The following is a 15,565-nucleotide window of genomic DNA, read 5'->3' as shown; positions in this document are numbered from 1 at the left end:
CTATGCATTATATTGCTATTAGGATTTTTTTTACTTGTTTTTTCCCCATATTTTTATTGGTACATTATAGTTGTATATAATGGCGGGATTTGTTGTTACATAATCATATATGCCCACAACATAACAATGTAATTTGGCCAATATCATTACCTGGTATTTCCCCTTTCCCTCCTCTCCTTCCTCCCCCTGGTCCCTTTCCTCTCCTTTACAGATCTCACTTCAATTTTCATGAGATTCCCCTTACCACTTTTCTTTTCCCTTTTGCTCTCTAGCTTCCACATATGAGAGAAAATATACCATCTCAGCTTTCTGTGTTTGGCTTATTTTGCTTAACATAATGTTTTCAAGTTCCATTCATTTTCCTGCAAGTAACATTTCATGCTTCCTTTTTGGATGCATAAAACTCAGTTGTGTGTATATATACCACATTTTCTTTATCCATTCATCCACTGATGGGCACCTACTCTGGTTCCACAGTTTGGGAATACATGTATCACTGTAGTATGATGACTTTAATTCTTCAGGTTAAATACTGAGTAATATCATTGGTGGTGTCACGATGGGCAAAAGTGCAACATTTGCAGTTGAGGGGAGTGATGAAGAATGTCCATGCATTTCTGCCCTTTTCAGTGTTTTATTCACTGAAATCACTTAATATAATTTCACTCTATAGGTTCTTAATCAAGAAAATGACAATCGTTAACACTGGGCATTGCAACAGACATAATCCACTCAAAGCAAACAATTCAGGGTTAACTTCTAAGCACCGCAAACACATTTAATCATGACAGACTTATTACAGACATTCCCTCTACATGCTAAGCTTAAGTGCTATATTCAAAGTCTTTAAGTTTTAGATCTTAAGTCCAGTGGATGCACATTCACTCAGAGTGCAATGACCAGGTCAGGAATCGATAGAAGCTTCTCCTGGAGTGGAGTTGATGGCTGGCTGAGGAGACAGTCATAAGGAGAAGTCCTTTTCTCACTAGAGTCAAGAGGTTGCTATAGAGTTTGTGAATAGTGAGGATGATGCAGAGGATCAGGCAGATGAGAAGAGTTGGGAAGGCAGTCTAGGTCCTCATCAGGCTCTCAGGCTTGTGTATATCAGTGTCGGCAGGTTGAATGTCTGTTCATTTGCTCCAATATTTATATTAAATTTTGGGAGCTTCTGCCCACCCTTTGGGTCCCTATCAGCCATTACCAGGTTTCTTAGTGACATCTTTTATTCTTAGACTTAGGACATGTGGTTTGATGATTTCCGCCCTGACATTACACTTCTGACTCTCAACAGGGTTATGAGAAATGACATGTGACTTCACCCTGACTCTTACCTGGGTTGTGGAAAGTGACTTGCTTTTATCAGGCTATGTCTGATTGACATATTGGAGGGCTCCATGGCTTGCCTTGTGAGACTGCAGGTTTATTTTAAAATGAAGTTACTTAGACTAAGGCCCTTAAGTTAAGGCCATCCTTACAGGTGGTTCCATTCCTATCTTTTGAGGAAAAACCATACTGATTTCCATAGTGGTTGTACTAATTTACAATCTTACCAACAGTGTAAAAATGTTTCTTTTTCTCCACATCCTCTTGGGACCTTTAAGGAATATCACCCAGGCCCCACTCCATACCATTTGAATTAGAACTACAGGAGGAAGCCTGGTTATTGTTTTGTTAGTTAAGCCTTGTAGCTAATGATCCTAATGTGTAGCCAGAAGTGAATTTATTCCTTATGTTTTATCATTTATTGTTGCTGCTATTTTAAGTGAACCTTCCATTATATCTTTTAATCAGTTGTTTACATATACAAACTGTTTCTATATATGTATTGTGCATTGAAACACTTTATTGTTTGTAATAGCTTTTCAATTAATATCTTTTATTTTCCATGTAAAATGCTTAACTGCAAATAATAATTTTACACTTTTTCAAACTGTCTTTAAAGTTTTCCTCATGAGCCAATCCATTTCCTTTCTTTTATTTATTCTTTAGTGACTTTATGAGTTCATCTTTGTAGTTATTTATAAAGTTCTGAGAAATAAGTGGAAATAAATTCCACTTCAGAACATTATATAGGTTTTATATGTATATGTGAGGATGGCCTTAGGCCTGAGCCTAAGCAACTCCATTGTAAAAACTCCAGTTTGAAACCTGCAGTCTCACCAGGCACTAACAGGGCCCACCAGTATGGCTTCAGACAAGTCACTTCCCATCACCCTAATAAACAGAGTGAAGCCTCTGGTAGGCTGTCCTCACCTGATAAGAGGAAGGTGAGAAAATTAGGGTGGAGACCACCAGACCAGATGTTTCTGACCCCAGGGTAAATGATGTCATGAAGAAATCTGGTGGTAGCTGTTAAGGATTGAAATGAGGATCAAAAGCCCCAAAATTTAGTATAAATAATAGAGCTAATGAATAGGAATTCAGCCAGCGAAACAAGGATGCACTTGAGCTGGAGAGCCTAATGAGGACCTAGACTGACATCCCATTGTTTGTCATCATTTTCCTGATCCTCTGCATGATCCTCACCGCTCTCAAACTCTACCTTCTCGTCTGGACCCAGGTGAGAGCCGCAACTTCTCCCTACAACCCTTTCTTCAACCAGTCGTCCACTCCACCAGGAAAAGCCTGCCTTGGTCCCTGACCTGGTCACCACAGTCTGAGTGAGTGTGCATCTGCTGGACTTAAAGCCTAAGACTTAAAACTTTTGATCTGACTTTTGAACTTAGCATGCAGAGGGAATGTCTGTCATTAGCCTGTCATGATTAAGTGTGTTTGCAATGCTTAGAATTAATCTAGAATTGTTTGCTGCGAATTAATTAATCTAGAACTGTTTGCTGTGAATTGATTATGTCTATTGCAGTACCTAGCATTAAGGATTGTCATTTTCTTGATTAAGAACCTATAGAGTGAAATTGTATTGAGTGATTTGAGTGAATAAAGCATTGAACAGGGACAGAAGCACGTGGACATTCTTTATTTTTCCTCCTCGAGTTTTACCCCCTCGTGACAGTATATATATTCATTAATGCTGAGAGCCATTGCCAAGTAGGAATGACGCATCTCAGTTTCTTTGTCAGCCTACTCCATGTTGCTTAGAGGAAGGACTCTCCATGCTGGACCCAGGTTTTGCAGTGACTTTGCATGAAAGGTGACCTTGCTCAAGGACCAGGGCGAATCCGGGTTTAGGATAGATCAGGGTTTAGGGCGGATCGGGATTTAGGGTGTTCCAGGTTTAGGGCGGTTCCAGGTTTAAGGTGTACCCTGCTGGGAATAGGGCGTATCCTGCTGCTTCAGGCGCGCCCGCTCTTTGAGTTCCGGTTGAGTTCTCGCGGGATTCAGAGAGTATTTTGGGATTCAGAGCCCGGTGGAGAGTGTGGATTTTGCCCAGAACGTGTTTGTAGAGTGCCGGTGTGAGTTCAGGAATAAAGAATTGCTGTTTGAATCTACAAGGTGTGTGGTGGCTCGTGATTTTGTGCCCAGCCAGACTGCGGCAATTGGTGGCCCAAACGGGGAACGTCTAAAGCTTAGAGGTAAGTGAAATTGCTCGCCCCTGAGGGAAGGCGAGAGAATGGGTGACCATTTCAAAAAACAATGTGTTCTTGTTTTGATTTATTTTGTTTTTATTTCAAGTTGCCTGTCCCTAGAATTTTCTCAGGAAAACTGGAGAAAATGGTTGACTCAAGGTTTGAAGTTGTTTGCCTCCGAGGAAGAGAAATTGTTAGAGGAAAGAGGCACCCCAGTAAGACCAAGAACAGTTAGGACATATGTTGATATAATACAAAAATGTAGCACATGGCTTTTTAAAGACGAATTATTAAGTATATCAATGGGACCATCATGGTATCCTGTAGAAAGATTTTTCTTCAACAGGAAAGAGATGGCTAGTTCTGTTTACTACATTTGTCTAAGATCTTGGTTTTTACAGATATCTGATTAATTTACAATGCTAAAGTGTTAAAATATCAACCACTAAATATAAAATCAAGTACTCTTTACTTATTAAGTTCCATAAGGTAATATATTTAAACATTATGTGTGTTTTCATAAATTGGTAAATGGAAAAAAGGTTTAATATTGATTTTGTCTGTGTCTTTGCTGAAACAAGGTTACTAAGTGTTAAGATTCTATCATGTGTAATTTATATACAAAGAGTATAAGAAGTTTCAGTTGGGTTTCAATTATATTATTATAGTACCATAAAAAACATGAAAGTATTTCATCTTATTAAAGTGGAGTAATTTGTCTAAATCAGAAATTTTATAAGGGTGTTTCAAAATGTGAATTTATAAAAAGGGTTAACGGCTACAAAAGAGATATAAAAAGATTCAAGATGTGGAAATATATTTTAATATAAAGGTTAAAAAAAAGAAACAAAGAAATGTTTCTAGATGAGATAATCTCTGTGTGGTAAAGTAAAAAGTTGTAAAATGCCATTTAAAAAGATTTTGAGGAAACTAGACTTACTTTAAAAGCTTGAGAAAGGAAGAAAGAAGAAATAGATATTTGTACATGGCAGATTGAGACAAAGCTTCTTAATGGAGTTAAAAAAAAAAGCCTTTGGTTGAAGGGCAGCCATGTAAACTAACATTGAAGTGATTTAAACAAAATCTAAGCCTCGTTTAAAAGAGAGAAGCTGTAGGTGGTGAAAAAGTACATTTAAAAGTACAGTACAGATGATAATTGGAAGGCTTTAAAAGGTTAAATTAAAGGTGGTTAAGATGCCTTCATGGTGGAGGAAAGAGTGCATCATTCGAAGCCTAGTTAATCTTAAAAGCATTACTTTAAAAAAAAAACATGAAAATGGGAAGATAATAGGATGAAAGATATTTAGATAAAGAAGATTAAAAATTTGAAGTGAAAAACTTTAAAGACAGAAGTATAGAAACTTAAAAAGAAAAAAAGATAAAGAAGATGTAGAAAAATAAAAAAGATGTAGGAAGACAAGAATTTTAAATCCACGATATAGTGGAGAAAGGCATCAGGCTCCATTGCCAAAAAACGGACTGGGGGGCCCAATGCTCCGGGGCCCACAACCACAAATATATGGGGCAGTGGAGGAACCTAGCAACACCATCAGGGTAGTGCCCAGGACACATTGTCCATTAAATCCCTCTTCAGACAAACCAGAGGAAATGCAGGGTTGGACATCTGCACCTCTGCCAGAGCAGTACTAACTCCAGAGATGGGAGTTCAAATCATTCCCACAGGAGTAAAAGGACCTCTTCCCCAAGGAACAGTAGGCTTATTATTGGGACATAGTTCATCTACACTAAAAGGACTTATGATAAGTCCTGGGGTAATTGATCCCGATTATGTAGGTGAAATAAAAATTATAGCTAGTTCTCCAAGAGGTACATCAGTAATTTCACCTGGAGATAGAATAGCACAGTTGTTAATAATACCCAGCCTACATAATAAATTTTCTAGTCATAGTATAGAAAGAGGTTCCAGGGGATTAGGCTCCACAGGTGTAGATTGGGCTATGCTTTCTTTAAATTTAGATTCTCGCCCAATGCTAAAACTAAATATTCAAGGACATGAGTTTAATGGGCTACTGGACACAGGTGCTGACCTTAGCATCATATCTCGTCAAGAATGGCCAAAACATTGGCCATTACAACAAGCCACTCAAACGCTTCGAGGCCTAGGAGTGGTGACTAATCCGCATAGAAGTGCAATGGTATTAGATTGGAAGGATCCTGAAGGATGTGAAGGAACTATACAGCCATATGTATTGGATCATCTTCCTATAAATTTATGGGGACGAGATGTCCTAGGTCAATTAGGTTTGACTTTAACAAATAACATCAATCCTAATGCGCCCACTACTAGGGCTAGACAAGGTTTTAGGAAAGAAAAAAGATTAGGAGAACAAGAACAAGGTATAGCAGCACCAATTCAAATAGATCAAGGAATAAATAGACATGGATTGGGTTTTCAGAAAGGGCCACTGAGACAATCAAAATTACTTGGAAATCAGAAAGACCAGTGTGGGTTCCTCAGTGGCCCCTGACTAAAGAAAAGATACAAGTAGCCCATGATCTGGTCAAACAACAATTAGCGGAAGGACATATACAACCTTCCGTATCTCCCCATAATACTCCCATTTTTGTCATCAAAAAGAAATCTGGTAAATGGAGATTATTGCAAGATTTAAGAGCCATTAATAATGAGATGGTTATTATGGGACCTGGTCAATCAGGGATTCCTCAATTGTCTGCTTTGCCAAAAACCTGGCATGTTTTAGCTATAGATATTAAAGATTGTTTTTTTTCTATTCCAATTCATCCCGAGGATAGTCCACATTTTGCATTTACTATCCCTGCATTAAATCATGAAGGTCCTGATCAGAGATATGAATGGAAAGTACTTCCTCAAGGGATGGCTAACAGTCCAACTATGTGTCAAATCTATGTTAACAAAGCAATCCAGCCACTTAGAAATCAAAATCCTGAACTACAAATATTTCACTATATGGATGATGTATTATTAGCACATAAAGATAAAAACACATTGCTGGAATGTTATGCCACACTTACAAACTTATTAAAAAATTATAATCTAGAGATAGCAATAGATAAAGTACAATTAAATTTTCCAATTAATTATTTAGGAGTTCTATTATCCTCAACCATGGTCCGTCCACCAAAAATTCAAATATGAGTAGATCAACTCAAATCACTTAACGACTTTCAAAAGTTATTGGGAGACATAAATTGGATAAGGCCTTATCTAGGCATACCAACAGGAGAGTTGGGACCTTTATTTGATATTCTAGAAGGTCCATCAGATCCAAATTCACCCCGCATGTTAACTCCTAAAGCAAGAAAGGCATTAAAAAGTATTGAAACATATATGGAAAATATGCATTTGGATAGAATTGATATAAGTTTGCCTTTATTATTTATTGTACTACCAACAAAAAATATTCCTACAGGAGTATTTTGGCAAGAAGGTCCATTATTATGGATACATTTATCTTATTCTCCTAATACTATTCTTACTAGGTATCCTGAGGCTGTAGGACAATTAATACTCAAAGGAATAAAAGCAGTGAAGGGAGTGTTTGGAATTTCTCCCAATAAAATTATTACTCCATATACTATGGATCAAATTGATGAGTTGGCTAATGAGTTAAATACTTGGGCAATAATCATGTGTAAATCTAATGTTTCATTTGATAATCACTTACCATCTAATCCTTTGTTGTCTTTTTGGTCTAAGCATCCTGTAGTTTTTTCCAAAAATGACAAGAAAAACCCCTATCATGAATGCTCCAAATATATTCACTGATGGGTCAAATAATGGTACAGCAGCAGTAGTTACCCCTGATCAAACTTTTACATTTTTAGTACCCAAACAATCAGCTCAAAAGGTAGAGTTTAATGCAGTATTACAAGGTTTTGTGATGTTTAAAGATTCTGTATTTAATTTATTTTCTGATAGTCAGTATATAGTTAATGCTATAGTATCCCTTGAAGATGCTGGTAGGATTTCTCCTTCCTCTACTGTTTTCTCTTTGTTTTCCACTATACAAAGTCTAATCTGGGACAGAAAAGATCCATTCTTTATAGGATATATCAGGGCACATACAGGATTGCCTGGAGCCCTTAGTTTGGGCAATGATTTAGCAGATAAAACTACACATGACATACATATTTTCTCTACACTAGAAGAAGCTACAAATTTTCATAAAAGGTTCCATGTTAATGCTAATACTTTACAAAAGCATTTTAAAATAACTAAGGAACAAGCCAGACATATAATAAAACAATGTCAAAATTGTGTGACCTTTTTACCACAAGTTAATTTGGAGTCAATCCTAGAGGACTGATACCTAACCATATTTGGCAGATGGACATCACACACTTGCCAGAATTTGGAAAATTAAAATATTTGCATGTTACAGTTGATACTTCTTCCAGATTTTTGATGGGCTCCCTTCATGCAGGAGAAAAAACTAAAGATGTTATAGCTCATTGCTTACAAAATTTTGCCACTGTGGGCGTTCCTAAACAGTTCAAAACAGATAATGGTCCTGGTTATACGTCTACCTCTTTTAAACAATTTTGCTCATCATTTCGTATTACTCATATAACAGGAATCCCATACAATCCACAGGGACAAGGCATAGTTGAAAGAGCTCATCAAACTATTAAAATGTACTTATTAAAGCAAAAAGACGGAATTGGGAAGGGGTATATATTCCCCAAAGATAAACTTAAAATAACCCTTTTTACTCTAAACTTTTTAAATTTAGATTCATCAGGAATTAGTGCTGCAGAAAGGCATATGTGTCCAAAAAATGTGCATAAGCCCAAGGTACTTTGGAAGGATATTCTAACAGGACAATGGAAAGGTCCTGACCCAGTGATTGTCTGGAGTCGGAGTTCTGTTTGTGTGTTTCCACAGGGAGAACAGCAGCCGATTTGGATTCCAGAGAGACTAACCAAAGCAATTTCTACAGACCAAAAAGAAGATGATTTGACTCAAATCCATAACAGCTGATATCCAGAGCTCCAGCTTGGCTATTCCTACATCTGTGACAGTGATTAACCAGGATGCTTTTTTCAATATCTGTTTTATTATTGCCTTTTCCCGCATCATAAAGTTCTATTTTATTTTTTGAGCTCATACAAACCTAGGTTAATGTTTTTCTGATCAGTTTTATTTTTTGACTGTGGAGTTTTTAAACATTGCAATGGAGATTTCACCTAGGTAAAGCTACAAGGCCTTTACTATTGTCTTATGTGTTGTATGTTATGTGTGCACACTTCTGTTTTGTGTTGTATGTCTGTATGTGCGTATGTCCATATTTCATATATGAGGAGCACTCATGAAAAAATGGATCTGAATTTTTTTTATTCACGTGATTTAAATGGTTTAATTTAAATTAGGTAAACAGCTGTTAAGGATTGTTTTTAAAGGAGGTTAACAGATCTGTTTGTTTACTTTCACCTTTCCTTTTCATTATATATTTAATAATTCTGTTCAGGATAATGTCTCTTTAGCATCATTGCCAGAATTCCTATCTTCATCCCAGTGCCAGTGAAGACAAAGATAAAACCAAACTACAGCTTCTATGATAGCTATCACAGTAAACTGTATAAACTGATGCATCAATGAATATAACTCAACAAGTAATGCTCAATCAAGGAGTCGATTTACTTTGGGAGGAAATGGACATATTGATAGATTCCTCCGCTTTGAACTGCTTGCAGAACTTGCCTGGACTATGTATCACTTGTATGCATTGTGAACTATCATTTGGTGCAGTGAATTGTGGTAGTGCTGGCATATCTTTGCTGATGGTGTCACCAGTGATGCAATTTTTCCAAAGGAGCCGTCAATTGGCTTGGTGTCGTGGCATTTCTGTATCTTCCTCCCTTCTGCTAGTGATGGTCTAAAATTTGGGGGCCAACAGAGATGAGGCAAAGAACCTCACCCCCCCACACACTGGCACCAAGGCCAAATTTGGGGGCCAACAGAGGTGAGGCAAAGAACCTCACCTCCCCACTGGTGCATAGGCCTATCCACAAGTATGGCTGTATGCTGGACCAGTAGTCAGTGACGGGTATGATCCAATTGCAGTGGTATCAACCTAAGACAGGAGGCTGACGCCTAGAGGTCAGTTCATCCCATGACGGGTAAGAACCATATGTTGAATTGGACAACCTACCAGGCACAGTCCCTAAGCCACATTGCTTGTTGTTTAATTAATCAGAAGGGGGGAGATGCTGAGAGCCATAGCTAAGTAAGAATGACGCATGGCAATTTCTTTGACAGCCTACCCCATGTTGCTTAGAGGGAGGACTCTCCATTGTGGAAATGGGCTTGCCTTGGACCCAGGTCATTTGCAGCGACTTTTCATGAAAGGTGACCTTGCTCAAGGACCAGGGCGGATCCGGGTTTAGGGGTTTAGGGCGATCCAGGTTTAGGGCGGTTCCAGGTTTAAGGTGATTCCTGCTGGGAATAGGGCGTATCCTGCTGCCTCAGGCGCCCGCCTGCTCCTTGAGTTCCCGCGGGATTGAGAGAGTATTTGGGATGTAGAGTGCCGGTGGATTTGCCCCAGAATGTGCTTGTAGAGTGCCGGTGTGAGTTCGGGAATAAAGAATTGCTGTTTGAATCTACAAGGCTGTGAGTGGCTCGTGATTTTGTGCCCAGCCAGACTGCGGCACTATTTTAATATGCATTTATTTTTTTAGTTACAGTTGGACACAATACCTTTATTTTACTTATTTATTTTTATGTGGTGCTAAGGATCGAACCCAGGGCACCGCATATACTAGGCAAGCGCTCTACTGATGAGCCACAACCCCAGCCCTAAAATGCTATTTTGAAATAATATATGACACAACCAAAGCTATACTAAAAAATATTCTTAGCCTTAAACTCATTATGAATAAAAGATAAAAATAAACTAATTATAAAAAGTTAGAAAACAAAATATGCATAAATTTTATATTTATGGTGAAGGACTGATCTCCTTAAATACAGTTGTATAAATTCTACTTCCACTTAGGGTAAAGAAAGCCACAAAGGGATACTGTTCCCATGTTATCAATCACCAAAATTAAAAAATAATCTACAAAACAAAACTTTTCTTGAACCTATCAGAAGACAGCGATTACAAGGGAACAGATAATCTAAATTCCAAAAGGTAGCAAGCCCCTTCCAGAAGCAATGGCATACATAAAACTCTCTCACCTTTGACAGCAAGGGAAAAAAAATTAGCCTCCCCTGCAAAACAAAAAAAAAATGTGAATAAGAAACTGATATTTTAACAAATTTCTAAAGACCAAATGTATGTGAAAATAATAGCAGAAATTTTGGGAACCTCACACCCAAGGGAGTTATACGGACAAACCAGCTTTCATTCTTGGACCTCAATCCATACTCAAGACAAAGACATGGGGCAGGACAGGAGACCTAATTGGTACCCTTTCCAGGGGACAGATGTACACAGAGAGAGTGACTGCCTCTGGAGTTCAAACATAAAATCTGGAACCTTTTCAAAAGGCCAACAAATCACTGGGAAGGGTTGGATTACAGCAAAAGCTTTAGGCTAGTAAGGAGGAAGAAGAAACCCAGTTATGACCAAAGTCTTCCCATTATAAACCAAAGGTTCCTCCAAACAGGGATAGTGACAGGAAACTTACTCTTGGAAATTACAAAGCACTGCCACTGCAACAAATTACCAACCTAAATGTTTAGAGAAACCCAAGCAAAATATACCAAGAGAAGGACACATAAAAACATCCAAATCAAACTGGTGGAAAACACAAATAAGGAGAAGATCTAGAAGTCAACCACAGAAGTAAAGAAACATTCCATATAAATGAACAAAAGTTAGCCAGGTGCGGTGGTGCATGACTGTAATCTCAGGGACTCTGAAGGCTGAGGCAGAAGAATCAAGAGTTCAAAGCCAGCCTCAATACGGGCGAGCCACTAAGCAATTAAGTGAGATCCTGTCTCTAAATAAAATACAAAAAAGGGCTGTGGATGTGGCTCAGTGATAGAGTGCCCCTAAGTTCAATCCCTGGTATCTCTCTTCCAAAAAAAAAACAAAACAAAAAAAACGAACAAAAGTAAAAGAATTACATCATTACAAAGATGAGCAAAACCCATCAAGGATTATGTAAATCAGAAGACAGTGGTGCAGTTTCTTTAAAGTACTGTAGGAAAAACTGTTGTCCTTGAATACTACATACCTAGCAAAATTGTTTTCAAAAATGAAGGTAAAACAAAAATTTACAAGACCAAAACAGAAAAGAAAAGGATAATTTGCTGCCAGTAGTCCTGAACTATTAGAAATTTAAAGAGCATTATTCAAACAGAAGGAATATATTGCCAAGTTGGAATCCGGATCTACACAAAGACAGAAATTGGAAAACCCATACATTGCTGATGGTAATGTAAAGTGGTACCATCTGTGTAAAACACAGCTTGGCAATTACTCTGAAAGTTAAACATAGAATTATCATATAATCCATCAACTGCTTTCATAGGTATATAACCTAGAGAACTGAAAAGAGATGTTCATAGAAACACATGTACACAAATGTTCACAATAGCATTATTCACAGTAGCCAAAAAGTAGAAAAACCCCAAATATCCATCAATTGAGCAATGGATAAACAAAACATGATATAGCCACACAAAGGAGCGTTATTTATCCATTCAGAGGAATACCGTATCGTTATGTGCTATGACATAGATGAACCTTAAAAACATTATCCTAAGTGAAAGAAGGTAGACACAAAAGGCCATGTTACTATGCAATCACATATTTATGAATTGTCTAGAAACAGGCAATCTATAGAGAAAAAGTAGATAGATTGGTAGTTTCCAGGGGCTGGGAGAAGCAGCGAATGAGTATAGGGTTCCTTTAGAGATACTGAAAACATTTTCAAATTAGTGGTGACAGCTACACAAACTTGTGAAAATGCTAAAAAGCAATGAATTGTGTACTTCAAAGGTTCATTTTATGTTAATTATATCTAAATGTTTTTCATCTGTGAGAATGACAATAAAATGATGATGCTGATATTGTTGGGACCATAGAGAAAAAGACACATTACTTGTGTGCCTTATTAAGAGCAATTCAGCACCAGGAATTAAAATGTTTCAAGAATCCATGTGCTTTTCCCTTGCAATTCCAATTCCAGTATTTTATCATAAGAGAATAATTTAATGTAAGCACAAGGATGTATGTGACAATATGTTCTTTACAGAATTATTTATAAAAATACTTTAAATCCTTGTCCAGAAATAAGGAGCTATTTAAATAATTAATCCATTTAACATTAAAAGATATGTTTTTATTTATTAATATGGAAAGCTATTCAAATATCTCAAATGGAATAAAAGTGGGATACAAAATGAATATATAGTATGACTTATAATTTTTGTAAATATATAGATCAAGTCATTATAGTCTGAAGGTGTGTTAGCTTTATCTTGCTCTGGCTTAGGAAGGGAGGAAATCAACTTCCAGGAGGAAAGATTTATTTTGGTTCACAGTTTAAGAGGTCTCAGTTTACAGTCAGTTGGCTCCATCACTTCTGGCCTTTGTTGAGGCAGATCAAGGTGGTGGGGAGTGCAGTAGTGAGGCACAGCTGCTCCCCTCAAGGCGAGAGAGAGCAAGAGAGAGAGAGAGAGAAGAGAAGAGAGAGAGAAACGTTGGAGAGAAAATATACCCTTCAAAGGTCAAGCCTGGGGATCTACTTCCTGAAACTAGGCATCTACTTCCTGAAACTAGGCCCCACCTCCCAAAGGTTGCAACATAGCATCACAGGTTGGCAGCCAAGCTTTCAGTACATGGCCTTTGGGGGACTTTTTAGATCCAAATCATAACAGAATGACATGTAACTATTAACAATTGTTGCCTGGGCAGATGTTAAGTGATATTTTGGTTGTTGTGAGTATGAATTATCTACTTTTCTACAATTAATATGTACTATTAATAAAATAAATACTGACTTTTCAAAATATATTTATCAACCTTAATGTTGCTTCTATTGAGACAAATTGAGATTAGGTGCCTCTGAAATGATACACAGTATTAACTATGTAATATTCCTGCCCCCCCCCCCAAAAAAAAGTCTAATCCAATTATAATTATGTGGAAATAAAGAAAATTTTAAGAACATCCTGTATATGTATGTCTTGGTCTTTTCAAATGTCAATACCATGAAAGGAAAAAGAAAGCCTGAGGGACTGTTCTAGATTAAAGGCCACTAAAGAAATATTACAATTGAATATAATTCACCATGCTTTTTTGTTCCCAACACAGTGGATAAAAATAAACCCACAACAAAACACATCTTTGTGAAATTTGTTAGAAACAGAGAAGAAAAATAAGCTTCTTTCTAGAAGGGAAAAAATAATGATCACATCAAAACAAATCATGAATGAGAATGACTTATAGCTTTTCAACACAAACACTTAGAAGCCAGGAAGCAATGCCTCCAAAATTTAGCAAGAAAATGTTTTCCTAAATAGAATTCTAAACCTTGCTAAATCATTAGTTAAACATGAAGTTAGAGTAAAGAAATTTTCAGATATGCAAAGTCTCAAAAAATTCCCCTTTCTCAAGAAGTCACTGAAGGATGCCTTCTTCCCAAGCAAGGAAATTAAATCAAGGAAGAAAAAAAAAAATCATGAAATCAGAAAATTGGAGAAACAGTGTAAGTGGAAGGAATCTCTAGGATGATGATGATGAAGAAAGATGCCAGAATGAGTGACCTAAAAGTCCACCTGTCCAGGCAGACTGTCTTCATGACTCAAGTAATGGACACAAGGAGGTCTCTCACTGCTTAGTCCTCAAACCTTATACAAACTTTTTAGCCTTATGAAATAATGGATGTTTTCTACCAAGAGAATAAATCAAATAAACAAACAACCCAAAGATTCAAGAAACAGGAATTGCAAACCAAAAGAGAGACAATTTCAGTGACAACAAGTAGAAGTCCCTGCCTGATAGTAATGTGTCACACCTAGAGAAATCAGCCCAAACTAAAGGGAAATGAAAGTCTCTGAAAAGGAGGTTTCCAGGGAGAAAAAAATGGAATTGCCATATTTTGTTATGAAACAGACCTTGTAGAAATTGTACAGAGGGACTATATGCCAGCGCTTGTCTGACATGTGTGAGGCTCTGGGTTCAATTCTCAGCATCGCATATAAAAAAATAAAAACAAAGGTCCATCAACAACTAAATAATAATAATATTATTATTAATTATTATCTATGCCTGTAATATCAGCTACTCCAGAAGCTGAGACAGGAGGATCTCAAGCTGCAGGCCAGCCTAGTCAATTAGCTAAGACTCTGTCTCAAAATGAAAAAAAAAAAAAAGGGCTGGGAATGTAGCTCAGTGGTAGAGCAGCCCTGTGTTCAATCCCTAGTACTAGCCCCCCCCCCCCAAAAAAAGGCATTACCTGTGATTACAATGAAAAGTAAGAGAAGGCAATTATTAATTTCCAAAACAGAAAATAATGATCTTTATAATATACTACAACACTCAGTGAAAATAGTTTCATTTTATAATAATGCAAACACTCAATACAGGTATATCCCCAAATTGTAATATTACTATTTTGATACTATGAGAAAGGGAAAACAGTGGGAACAGAGATGTGAAAAGTAAATCTTCATCCTTTTCTAGTAAGAAGTTAACAGAAAATATCTAAACTGTTGAATCAATAAAAAGCATTACACATTTATTACTTAAAATAATGGAATTAAGTAAATACCAAAAGAAACAGCAAAGAGTAGAAGAGAAGATGTAAAAACAGAAATGTTAGGACAGAGAGTCATTTATGTTATCAGCTTTCTAGTTCTATTTGACTTTAAAACTATGTACATGTGCTATTTTGATAAGAATTAGTTTTTAAATCAATGTTTTAACAGGTCTTATGAAATGTTAAGTTCTATGAAATGTAATTTCACTGCTAGAGTATTGTTTTGTAATATGCATGAGCATTTCAACAAATCTGAGACCAATTATAGAATTATCTTGAGGAATACTGAACTAACATTGGGTAGGAGAATGACTGAATGATGA

This window comes from Marmota flaviventris, chromosome 5 (assembly GCF_047511675.1).
Source record: "Marmota flaviventris isolate mMarFla1 chromosome 5, mMarFla1.hap1, whole genome shotgun sequence".
NCBI lineage: Eukaryota > Metazoa > Chordata > Mammalia > Rodentia > Sciuridae > Marmota > Marmota flaviventris.
The sequence above is the reverse complement of the archived record's forward strand: the minus strand, read 5'-3'. Positions refer to the sequence as shown.